The sequence below is a fragment of the Haliotis cracherodii genome, unplaced genomic scaffold (assembly GCF_022045235.1).
Source record: "Haliotis cracherodii isolate W230 unplaced genomic scaffold, xgHalCrac1.p SCAF_17, whole genome shotgun sequence".
NCBI classification, from domain to species: Eukaryota; Metazoa; Mollusca; class Gastropoda; order Lepetellida; family Haliotidae; genus Haliotis; species Haliotis cracherodii.
Window position 1 is genome coordinate 541,588 of NW_027266272.1, and position 12,162 is coordinate 553,749.

The 12,162-nt window shown below is 39.4% G+C and overlaps 1 protein-coding gene across 2 annotated transcripts in view; it reads left to right on the plus strand.

Moving 5' to 3' along the window:
- LOC139464810 (uncharacterized) overlaps positions 1-12,162 on the plus strand; it is a 60,804-nt gene that overhangs the window by 5,893 nt on the left and 42,749 nt on the right. The window lies entirely within an intron of this gene.

Genomic DNA, 12,162 nt, shown 5'->3' on the forward strand with positions numbered 1-12,162 from the left:
GGTCCCAGTTAGCTTTATTGTAATGGAATTTTGGTTCTTGGTTTTCTGTTTGGATTGGTACGTTTGTATTTCCTATGGTTATGTTTATGGGGAAGTGGTCACTACCTAGCGGGACGTCGTGCACTTCCCATTGAGTACTTCGAGCTAGATCTGTGGTGCATATGGTTAGGTCGATAGCCGACATTTTTTGGTTTATCTTATCGTACCTCGTGAGTTGGTTGTTATTTGGGAGTACTAGGTCGTTTGTTTCTATCCATTCGGAAATTAATTTGCCATGATTATCTATTTTATCATCTATGCTCCATGTAGGATGGTGAGCGTTAAAGTCTCCTAGGAATATAGTAGATTTATCGCTTATTTTGAGTAGTTTGTTTAGATCCTCAGGTTGGACTTTTTGTTCCGCCCAGTGGTATACATTTAATACGATGCTTATTTTTCGGTTATATAATGTGATTTTAATGCCGTTGGCTTCTAGGTTTGGCGTGTCTATTTTTATTTCTTCGTAATTTATATCTTCCCTGATAAATATGATTAGTCCTCCTGCGGCTCTTCTTGTTTTCGGTTTAGCTCTGTCAGTTCTAACTGAGTTGTAGTTAGGTAGTGTGAATTTGGATTTTTTTGAGAATTTGGTTTCCTGGATACAAGCAATGTGAGGGCCTTTATTTAGTTTAAATTTAGTTTTTAGTTCATGGCCGTGGGAGGTGAGTCCGTTGGAGTTCCACTGAAAAATATTTAGTCCTTCCATTATTGGGTTCGGGTGATTGGTGATTTAGTTTTTAGTTTTTATTTTATTCGATGACTTCTTTTAGATGGAGGTTAAAGAGGAAGAAGGGAAGATGGGTTAATTTTAGATTGAAAGCTACTTTGTGGAAGGATTTCATGCTAGCTTTTGGTGAGTTTTGACTATGCATGTATACTAGGAGTAAGGTGAGGTTATTTAGGTTTTGGGTGTTAGCTGGTTGGGGAGTTTTGCGGTTTAGTTTTTTCTTTCTTTTTGGGGCTGAGAGGGAAGTTTGGTTTGTTTTAGTTGGAGTAGTGTCTATTGTTTCCTCAGTAGTGGAGGAAATCTTCGTCATCGGTTAGATTAGGTTTAGCTGTTTGAGTTTCCATAGGGGAGGCATGTGATGTGGAGGGTTGCGTAGGTGTTTGCGGGATGGGTGTAGCTGTGGATTTCTTAGTGTATGTGTTTTGTTGTTGTGCTTGTTTGTGGGGGAGTGTTGTTGCCATGTGGGCTGTAGGGTGCTTGGATGAGGGTCGTGTTGTGGCGGTCGTTTTGTGGTTTGTTTTTCATGCGGGGGTTGATGTTTTGGCTATGTTGAGATGTGGGAGGGTTCGTGGTTGGTTGAGTGGCTGCTTGTGTGTGTGAGGTGGGTGCGGTTTCTCGGTAGGGGCCCCAGACAGAGCTGTCGGTTAGGGGTGTGGTGTTTGTTCGTGGGATGGTGTTTGGGTGTGGTGTAGGGAGGAGTGGTTTGGATGTGGGTGTAGCAAATTTTCGTGTTTGGATTTTGGCCGTGTCTATGTTTATGTGTTTGTTTGCCTGCTGGGTGAGTGTGTGTCTGTGTGGGCATTGGTTTGAAAGTGAAGTGTGTTGGATGGATTTGCAGTGGATGCACCAGAGTGTGCATGTGCCTGGGCAGTCTATTTGTGTGAATTTTATACAATTAGTTTTAGGGTATGTGCATTGGCCGCTCAACCCTAGATAACCTCGCCCGACTAGAGCAAGATATTAAGAGAGGACAACTAAATAAACAATATACCACAGGCATCTTCTTAGACTTCTCTAAAGCTTTCGACATGGTATGGCACGACGGGCTAATACAAAAACTTTAAAAAATAGGACTCAAAGGTCAGATAATAAACTACATCCAGGACTTCCTAAACAATCGTAAAATAACCGTGGGTATAGACCAAACACTATCGGACCAATGTCCCCTAGAAAATGGCACTCCCCAGGGCAGCATCCTCAGCCCCACCCTCTTCAATATAATGATAAACGATCTATTCGATGGCCTATCCCCTAAACTAAACACATCAAAATTCGCGGATGATCCGCACTAAAAGCATTAAAAGCATTAAAATGGCCCAAAATTTACTCCAAAAATCTCTAAATATGATACAACAATGGGCTGACAAATGTGGCTTCTCCCTTAACTCAGGAAAAACAACAGGAATAGTATTCAAACTCCCCAGTTAGAGCCAGTTAGGCATCTTAGGGTGTTTAGGTCTTTACTGCATTTAGTTGTTAGGTTTTGGATGTGAGCATCCCAGGTGAGATGTTCATCGAAAATAAGTCCTAAGAATTGGTTTGTTTTTGAAATTTGATTGTTTGGTTGTTTAGCTGGCTTCTGATAGAGACGATGTTTAGTTTATATGCTAGTCGTTAGGTATAAAGATTGTTTAGTAACTTTAGAACTGACTGACTGATATAGAAGATTTAACGTGCGCTTTCCGACTACAGCGTATTTCGCACACGGGCCTGGCCGGACCATTTAGTGTATTCCGAGAAGGGTGAAAGTGGTGTGTGCAATCCAAGAGGGGGCTTTTAGGGGTTGCTTATATTGATTTTTTGAAATTTTTAAATTTGGAATAAATGCCGAGGTGGGTGGAGGGGGGAACTAAGGGAGCCGGGTGAGGTGGGTGTTTGTATGTTTATTGGATTTTGGATTGGTAGATTAATTAATTTTTAGATGCGCTTAATTAGGTCTGTTTTGATTAGGAATACGCCTAGGGCCTTGAAGTTTTCTAGTTTATTTTGAGGGTTTAGTATTTCATCTAGAGTAGGAATCTTATTTAGATTGAGGGTGGTTTGTAGTGTGGTTCTGTGTGTTTGATAGTGGGTGCAGTGAATGAGTGCGTGTTCTGTGGTTTCGGGTTGTTTGCAGTGGGGGCAGTTGCCTGTGGTGTGTCTTTTAAGTTGTTTTAGGTGGTTATTTAGGTTAGTGTGTCCTGTTTGGAGTTTTGTAATTAATCTGTCAATTTTTTTAGAGGGGTGTAGGATTTTAGGTTTGGCTAGTGGTTTTCTGAGCACTTTTTTGATTTGGCTATTTGAGTTTTGATATTGATTATGCCATTTTTTGGTTATTTTTTGTTTGTTTACACTTTTAATTTCTGATTTTGAGATGGGTAGGTTTAGGCTTATTTCTGGTATTTTGAGAGATAATTTAGCTGCTTTATCGGCGCTTTCGTTGCCGTAAATTCCTACGTGGGCGGGGATCCACAAAAAGGTTATTTGTTTGCCTGCTTTTGTTAGGTCGTTGGAGCTTTTAAGTATTTGGTTTATTAATTTAGGTCGTTTTTTGGTATTTTTGTTTTGGAGGGCTTGTAATCCACTAAGGGAGTCAGTGAGAATTAGGATTTTTTTGTTGTTTTTAGATTGTTGGTTATGCAGGGCTGAGGCCATGCCCATAAGTTCGGCCGTGAATGTAGATTGGTTGTTAGGGAGTCGGTAAGATTGTGTGGATATAACTGGTTGTGTGGTATGGACTCCGAAGCCTGTGTGGTTGGAGATCGGGTCTGAAGATCCGTCAGTGTATATGTGACACCAATTTGGCCAATTTTCGTGTATGTATGAAAGTGTGGTGGTTTTAGCTATGTTTGGGTCGGTTTGTTTATTTATTTGGTTAGCTAGCGTTGTGTCTATTTGGGGTATTTTGAGTTTAGGGGTGAAGATATTTGATTTTTTGCAGTTTTGTTTAAGATTTTGAGTTTGGTGTTCATTGAGGTAGTTAGTTATTCTTTGGGATATTGGGGTGAGTAAGGGGTGTTTGCGAGCTAGAGCTTGGTTTCTTGGGCTAATGTTTTGGTTAATTAGGTTTTGGATGAGAGGGTTTGTTTGGGACGCGGCCCAGAAATTAAGGCTTAGATGTTCCCTGCGTAGATTTAGTGGCATTTCTCCTGTAAGGGCCTGAAGTGAGGTGTAGGAGGTGCCATGTTGGGTGCGTGTAATTAGTTTGAGAGCCTGATATTGTATTGAGTCAAGTTTTTTAGAAAGAGAGTTGTTTAGGGTATTGTATATGGCACAGCCGTAGTCTAGTTTTGATCTAATTAGTGTTGTATATAGTGAGAGGAGGGTATCTTTGGAGGCTCCTCAGTTAGAGCCGGTGAGACATCTTAATGTGTTGAGGTCTTTGCTGCATCTAGTTTTTAGGTTTTGGACGTGAGCCTCCCAGGTGAGGTGTTGATCGAAAATAAGTCCTAAGAATTTTGTTTGTTTTTGGAATTTGATTGTTTGGTTGTTTAGCTGGAGGATTGGGTAGGCAGGTTTCATGTTTTTATGTTTGAATACTACTCCTGTTGTTTTATCTGAGTTAAGGGAGAAGCCCCATTTGTCTGCCCATTGTTGTATTTTATTTAGAGATTTTTGGATTAAGTTTTCTGCCATTTTAATGCTTTTAGTGCGGATCCATAGGGCTCCGTCATCCGCGAATTTTGAAGTGTTTAGTTTAGGGGATAAGCCCTCGAATAGATCATTTATCATTATATTGAAGAGGGTTGGGCTGAGGATGCTGCCCTGGGGAGTGCCATTTTCTAGGGGACACTGGTCCGATAGTGTATGGTCTATACCCACCGTAATTTTGCGATTGTTTAGGAAATCGTGGATGAAGTTTATTATTTGACCTTTGAGTCCTATTTTTTAAAGTTTTTGTATTAGCCCGTCGTGCCATACCATATCGAAAGCTTTAGAGAAGTCGAGGAATATGCCTATGGTGTATTGCTTGTTTAGCTGTCCTGTTTTTATATCCTGTTCTAGTCGGGCAAGGTTATCGAGAGTTGATCGGCCAGGAGTGAAGCCGCTTTGGTCAGGATTTATGATGTTGTTTTGATCTAGGTAGTGCTGTAGCCTATTTTTAGTCATAAGTTCCATTATTTTGCAGAGATTTGAGGTTAGGGAGATAGGCCTATAGGAGTTTGCCTGATCTGCTGGTTTATTTGGTTTAGGTATTGGGATTACTAGAGCTTCCTTCCATGAGGATGGGACCTGTCCATTTAGGTAGACTAGGTTGTATAGTTTAAGTAAAGTTTGGAGTAGTTTGGTAGGTAAGTGTTTGATTATTTGGTAAGAGGTGAGGTCTAGGCCAGGGGCTGTTCCTTTTTTTCTATTGTTTAGTACGTGATTTAGTTCTTCTATGGTGTAAAGTTGATTTATTTCTAGGTTGTCTTGTCTGTTTTCTTTGGAGAATTTGGTTTCTTTATTTAGTTTATCTTGGAATTTCTTACTGAAGTTACTGTTGCTGCTAACTTTAGAGAAGTGTTTGGCTAGGTTGTTGGCCTTTTGGGTGGGGTTAGTTGAGTTGTTTATATTGGGGCTTTTTTTGTGCCGTTTGATGCCTCGGATGGCGTGAATTTTGCGCCACACCTTCCTAGCGTCGGTGTGGTGATTTAGCTCCTCACAGAATTTTTTCCAGTTTTTGGTTTTAGCAGTTTTAACTAGGTTTTGCACTTGGTGGTTAAGTTCATGAGCTGTTTTGAGATGAGAGAGGTCTCGTTTAGCTCTGTTGAAAGCTGATTTGCGTTTTAGTCTAGTTAGCTCTATTTCCTCATTCCACCAAGGGACAGTGGGTTTTCCTGGGTTGGATGATTTGAAGGGGATAGCGGATTTGGCTGCGTTGATTATGAAGTTAGTTAGGTTTTGACAGAATGTTTCGGGGTCTGTTGTTTCTAAATCGTTTAGATTAGCTTCGTTGCATAATTCTTGGAATTGGTCCCAGTTGGCGTTTTTGTCCTGAAATTTAGGTTCCTGTTTAGGGGTTTGATTTGGTATTTTTATATTTCCTAGGGTTATATTTATGGGAAAGTGGTCGCTGCCTAGAGGTACTGGGTGGACGTCCCACATCAGACTTTGTGCTAAGTCTGGCGTACATATTGTTAAGTCGATAACCGACATGGTGTGGTGGGTTTTGTCGTATCTAGTTGGTTGGTTATTGTTTAATAGTATTAGGTCATTTTTTTCGATCCACTCTGATATTAGTTGTCCATGGTTGTCTAGTTTATCTGCAATGCCCCAGGTAGGATGATGGGCATTGAAGTCTCCTAGGAAGATGGTTGATTTATTTCCTAATTGGTAAAGGATATCTAGGTCTGTATCTTTAATTGGTTTTAGTGTTGAGTGATAGATGTTAATGATTTTTATTTTTTGGTTATTGATGGTGACTTGGATTCCATTAGCTTCTAGATAAGGAGTGTTTACTTTAACTTCCTCGTAGTTAATATCCTCTCTAACGTAGATGATTAGACCTCCTCCTGTTCTGCCTGGCATGGTTTTGGACCTGTCGGTTCTCACTGCGTTATAATTTGGTAGGTTGAATTTAGTTTTATGTGAGAATTTGGTTTCTTGAATACAAGCTACATGGGGACCTTTATCTATTTTGAATTTAGCTTTGAGTTCAGAACCATGGCCGGCGAGGCCATTGGCATTCCATTGAAAAATGTTTAGGCCTTCCATTGGGAAACTGGGTGGATTTATGTTTGGTTTAGGCTTGGTTTAGGTATTTACTTTAGTAGGTTATTAAGGTTGCTGCTGAAACGGTCGAAAGAGGTGGTGACGAGTTTTAGTTTATGTGCTACACCAAAGAAGGCTTTGGAGCTGGCTTCTGGATTAGACTGCTTTAACACGTAAGCTAGTAGGAGGACTAAGTTGTTCAGATTTTTGCTTGCTACGTTTTGGGTGAGTTTTTTTCTATAGCTTTTGGTTTTTGGGGCTGACAAGGTAAGATCGTTTATTTCCTCTGAGGATGTGTACTCGTCCTCTTAGGTTAAGTTGTCTTTAGTTTGGTCAATCTGTTCGGTGGTGGGTTGCATGCTGGGTTTGGGTGCGAGAGTCTGAGTGGTTTCTGTAGTTTCCCTGTTGACTGGGTGTTCGGGGGTTGCCTGTGGGTTTGGGAGTGTTGTTGCCCTTGTGGCTGTGATGGCTTGTGTTGGTGCTGGTTGTGTGGTGGTCGTTGTGCGTTGGGTTTTGCTTGCGGGTGTAGATGTGGTAATTGTAGGGTGAGAGGCGGGGAGGGTGAGAGTGTGAGTTTGTGGGATGTGTGGGGTGTTTAGAACTTTAGAAGTTTAGAAGTTCTAGGACAGTTATTAACACATGTCGTGTCAGCCCTATGGCATTCGCGATTGTCCACTTCCAGAAAAAACATCCTGTGTTGGTTTAACATGAATTAGTAAAGGTTAATTAGGGATGTCCAACACGTTAATTAATGTCAAAACACTGTCATTTCCTGCCCAGGATATCACACCCCTACACGCTAAGGTCGATGAGAAACATTCTCATCAAAGGAAACACACAGTCAAGACTGTAGATTCCCGTCGTCTAGCTACAAATCCTGTGATGTATTAAAGGTTGAAGAATTTTGAACTGAACTGTCCGAGAGTGTATATCTAAAATTTTGGAATAGATACAGTGATAAAGTCTTGTATCAATATGTAGACTGATAAATATTGGTTTTATGTTTTAACGGAGATATGATGTTTTCTTATGAAATATCGCGTATTAGTGTAATTTGCATACTTTACCATTCATTGTACGTTCCAAACCATGTGAATGTTGTAATATCAGTCAATCGGGTGGGAAAATAGCCCAATCCTCGCTCTACAAAGGGGTATGTCAATCATTTTACAAGTTTAAATGACCCCTGATACTTTATGAATACTTTATGACAGTTTATGGAGTCAAAATCAATGCTGATTATTCATAAACTTAATGATTCGTACTATAGGCCTGTGGCCTCTTCAATGCTGAATAAAGATTGAAAATACATCAGTCAATCAAAGATGAAGGTAACTTTATACATCAGAGTTCTTGAGAATTAGTTCATGTTTTGTTCTTAGACTTACATTTCAACCATCGATTGTGTTCACATGTAGACTCAAACTGGTATATTAAAAAAATGTATACAGACAACAAAAACTGTATTTGAAACAACAAACTCTGTCAACTTTTAAGCATAGTTTTTGTATAGCATTTCAAAAGCCTGGTTTGTTTGCATTAAAATAAAAACAAAGGAATCTGTAATTAAAATGTGTAAGGTGAAAAAGCTTTTACATAAAAGAGCAAAATACATGGGGGAGAGTAAATATATAATTCTATATAACTTTTCTTGAATGGAGCACATTTGAAAAAAAAAGATAATCCAAGCATATTCGATATTACCGTGTTTAAATAATTTATATCAGTCATATATTTCTAACTTAGATCTACCGTATGTAACCCAGGTAAAGCATGCATAACGGGGAACATTGTAATGTTGGTACAGTTTATCGTGTCTTCGTGCTTTAGCATTACACATTTTCATATTCCTCTAGGTTTTAATGTTTATTTGTTTATGTATTTTTTATTTTTTTTTTTCTGTCCTTTATTTTTTCTGGGTGATATATTTATCTAAATATACATTTAGTTACTTGTGTGTGTGGTTGTTTGTTTTTATTTGTTGATTTTTATTTTTATTGATTTTGCGGTGTTTTTTTTTCTTTTCGGGTGTGGGAGGGGTGGTGAGGGGGGAGGGCACTTTTCCTTTCGTTTTTCATAATCATATTTTTTTAAAGTTGTATATAACGTATGAATCCCTTCTCAGATTCACCGCCAGCCCGATTGTAACAATTACATGATCACTTTGCTTTGTCGATGCCGGTTGATGTTCAATACAGGCTGATAGTGGGTGTTTTTGAATCTATTCTACATGCTAATCATTTCGGGAAGATGATACACATTTCTCTATATTTTGGGTTACTTTGCTAATATAATTTCCGATTATCATTCTTAGTTTTACTTTTTCTCTTCTGCTGCGGTGATATCCATCCGAATCCAGGACCTTTGCATAGTACAGATTTAAAGATTATATATCTAAACGTACGCAGTCTTAAAGACAAAGTAGATTTTATCAGTGCTGAATTAGACAGTTATGATGTTGTATGTTTAACAGAAACCTGCTTGCACCATGATATTCTAGCCACTGATATTACACTGATACCATTTTCATATCGTAGCCTGTATTAAGGAATATATTTTAGATCTAAAATCAGAGTATAACGGACAGCCTGAGCTGGAGGCGCGCGTGGATATATTGACAGTTTTTACATAGTTAGTGTTAAAACCGAATGTTTGCGAGTATTATTAAGATTTCTGAATTCTGTTACAACAGTAACCGTACATGTATTTGTAACATTAAGTCATTTCATTCAAATTTATTTGGTATGATTATGTCTTATAATTATTTTAGGATGGAAGGTACAGTTACCAAATAAAATATACTGAAATATCAATTCATTATGACCATATTTCATAATCTATTTTTTAAAGTACTTAAAGACATTACAACAAACCGAATAATCAGGGGGGAGACTTTATACTGAGGGGGGCGCGAAACATATCCGCCCGGGGGAGATTTTATTTCAGAACAGATTCTCCGGGGGAGAATCTGTACCGGTATAAAATCTCCGGGGGGAAAATTTGTACGGGGGAGAGTTTATACCGGGACACCGGCAAACCCAGACACACGTTCAGGCAGACACGGGATTCAAACCCACAATCATAGGTTTCGGTCGTGCCCAAGGGACGCAACTCTGACACAGCTTACTGCTACATGACCATGGCGTAGTATAGCACATAACAAATATACGATTACATGGTCAGGGATGGAAAATAGCACATAGCAAGTATACGAATGCATGGTAAGGGATGTAATATAGCACGTAACACGTAACATGCATACGATTACATGGTCAAGGGTGTAATATAGCACATAGCAAGTATACGAATGCATGGTCAGGGATGTAATATAGCACATAACAAGTATACGAATGCATGGTCAGGGGTGTAATATAGCACATAACAAGTATACGATTGCATGGTCAAGGGTGTAATATATCACATAGCAAGTATACGAATGCATGGTCAGGGATGTAATATAGCACATAACAAGTATACGAATGCATGGTCAGGGGTGTAATATAGCACATAACAAGTATACGATTGCATGGTCAGGGGTGTAATATAGCACATAGGTAGTATATGATTATATGGTCAGGGGTGTAATATAGCACATAACAAGCATACAATTGCATGGTCAGGGGTGTAATATAGCACATAACAAGTATACGATTGCATGGTCAGGGGTGTAATATACCACATAACAAGTATACGAATACATGGTCAGGGGTGTAATATAGCACATAACAAGTATACGATTGCATGGTGAGGAGTGTAATATAGCACTTAGCAAGTATACGACTACATGGTCAGTGATGTAATATAGCAAATAACAATTATAGGATAACATGGTCAGGGGTGTAACATAGGAAATAACAAGTATCCGAGTACATGGTCAGGGGTGTAATATAGCACATAGCAAGTATACGTCTACATGGTCAGGGATGTAATATAGCACATAACAAATATACGACTACATGGTCAGGGATGTAATATAGTACATAACAAGTATACGATTACATGGTCAGGGGTTTGATATAGCACATAGCAAGTATACGACTACATGGTCAGGGGTGTAACATAGCAAATAACAAGTATACGATTACATGGTCAGAGGTGTAATATAGCACATATCAAGTATACGACTACATGGTTAGGGATGTAATATAGCACATAACAAGTATAGGATTACATGGTCAGGGGTGTAATAGAGCACTTAACAAGTATACGATTGCATGGTCAGAGGTGTAATATAGCACATAACAAGTATACGATTGCATGGTCAGGGGTGTAATATAGCACATAACAAGTATAGGATTGCATGGTCAGGGGTGTAATAGAGCACATAACAAGCATAGGATTACATGGTCAGGGGTGTAATATAGCACATAACAAGTATAGGATTACATGGTCAGGGGTGTAATATAGCACATAACAAGTATAGGATTACATGGTCAGAGGTGTAATATAGCACATAACAAGTATACGTTTACATGGTCAGGGTGTAATATAGCACATAGCAAGTATACGACTACATGTCCGAGAGTCATTGCTGTATGGTAAGCATATGACTCTACATGTATGGCAGCAATTGTTAAATAGTAAATATATGACTCCACATGTATCACAGTTATTTCACCGAAATTCCGTTTGCTGAGAAACACTAGGAAGTATCGTCTCCCAAAGTTGGTGATCGTGCACAAGTGCTGCTCATCCGCGCTGATCAGACAGGACATGCTGATGAGAGGGGAGGGGTGACACATATCTGACCTACAGGATACATCTGGAGTGGTGTTCGAGGATGTATATTGTAGATCTAACTGGGATGATATATGAAACACGCTGATGCTATGAAGCCGTACGGCAAACACCAGGAAGAGTCCCATTACAAACACCACGGGTATCATAGTTACCATTGTGCCATAGGGGAATAGACGGACTGTCTGTGATGGGGATAGTTATGCAAACACATGGTGCCACTTTGCTCATCATCATCAACATCATCATCATCATTACTATTGTTGATCGTTACATAACGTTTCCTTTATATCCCTGCTGCACCAAGGGACCACAGCTAAATTCGGTGCAAGAGTGTGTATGGTCAATCTCTGCTGACCGGAAACCGTCTTAACGTCACGTGTTGTCCCATCAGTCAATTCTATTTCATCAGCATGTAACTTCCGATGAAAGTTTGATATTTAAGGAATTATGAGAAAAAAATATTGAATAATATTTTACAAACCCGTTAAAAACAAATCGAAGAACGTATTGATCTCCATACATTTCTACACCTTCCACTTATATCTTTGTTACTACTGAACCACTCTCGAACGTTGTATGTGTGGCTAAAGTTTAAAAAATAATTTAAGGTAGTCATGTGGAGAACAGTTCCATATTTGACGCATCTTTACAAAAGTGATGTCCAATGCAATTCCGTATTTCGACTCGTACCATATATTCCCATATTGCGTTGGGGGAACAATTGACTTGCACTTGCATGTGTTTGTGACGGGTGCCACCGGTGGGGCAGGATAGACACACCTTGACGCCAACACCTGGTGGCATCACTATGTGAGAGTGATTCGGGAATACATACTCGTGCCAGAGCGGAGACATACATCTGCTCTATCTGTGTACTTGAAGGTGGAGACATGCATCTACTCTATCTGTGTACTTGAAGCTGGAGACATGCATCTACTCTATCTGTGTACTTGAAGGTGGAGACATACATCTACTCTATCTGT